Source organism: Pygoscelis adeliae, unplaced genomic scaffold (assembly GCF_000699105.1).
Source record: "Pygoscelis adeliae isolate BGI_AS28 unplaced genomic scaffold, ASM69910v1 Scaffold4, whole genome shotgun sequence".
NCBI lineage: Eukaryota > Metazoa > Chordata > Aves > Sphenisciformes > Spheniscidae > Pygoscelis > Pygoscelis adeliae.
Window position 1 is genome coordinate 16,132,256 of NW_008824986.1, and position 917 is coordinate 16,133,172.

At 41.7% G+C, this 917-nt stretch overlaps 1 protein-coding gene across 1 annotated transcript in view; it reads right to left on the bottom strand.

The window, feature by feature from the left end:
- The window catches only part of PLEKHS1 (pleckstrin homology domain containing, family S member 1), a 16,416-nt gene that overhangs the window by 1,694 nt on the left and 13,805 nt on the right, over positions 1-917 (bottom strand). The gene's annotated exons all lie outside the window — the stretch shown is intronic.

The window sequence follows — 917 nt, forward strand, 5'->3', positions numbered from 1 at the left end:
TTACTGTGCACACAGTGCCCCTGATCGGTGTGAATATGAGAGCAACAGCAAAAGGCACTCTCAGTGCTGTGTGGCAGTGAAAGATCAACAGGTAGCACAGGAGTATGCACTGAACATTTTTTCTGCTCCCTCTTCTTTATCCTAGTCATTGATATTAAAGGTCTAGGGAGAGCACTAATTTGCAATGGGACTACTAAGGAGATGTATGTGCTCTAGCCCATAACACCTACTTGTGAAAATCACTGTCTAGCACTCATTCTTACCACTGAACCAGTGCTGGGATTAATTTGGAGATAATTTTGTGCTGGCATCCAACTCAAGTCGGCTTGATTTATGTAACATAATTTAAGTTTTCACTCACAGCTCACACTTGACTAGAGAGTCTCAGAATGCTTTGCAGATGCTACTACTTATATTACAAAATGATGTGATGTAGATCAATAATATGAGGGACACAGGCTAATAGGTTAAAGAGAAAAAAAGATAAGAACAGATCTAATGAAAGAGAGTGAATCACTGAATTTACTAGGTTTGGAAATGGTTCCCTCTGTGCCCGTAGGTTCCATGTTGTCACCCTTTCCAGTGACATACAGGTTTTATGGCTTTCCAAAGGACTGTCACCTCTTTTGACAAATCCCCTTTTCCTTTGTAAGACTTAAGTGTACATAAGGGGGTACAGAAGTCAAATAAATGGGACTTGAAGTCTATCCCTTGTATGTGCTTCCTAATTCTTGGCTTCATCATCAATAAGAAAGGGTTATTAGCTACCTAGGGAAAGGAAAGGAAAGGGAATACCTAGGAAAGGGAAAGGCTGTGGATGTGGTCTACCTGGACTTCAGTAAGGCCTTTGACACCGTCTCCCACAGCATTCTCCTAGAAAAGCTGGCGGCTCACGGCCTAGATGATTCTATGATTCT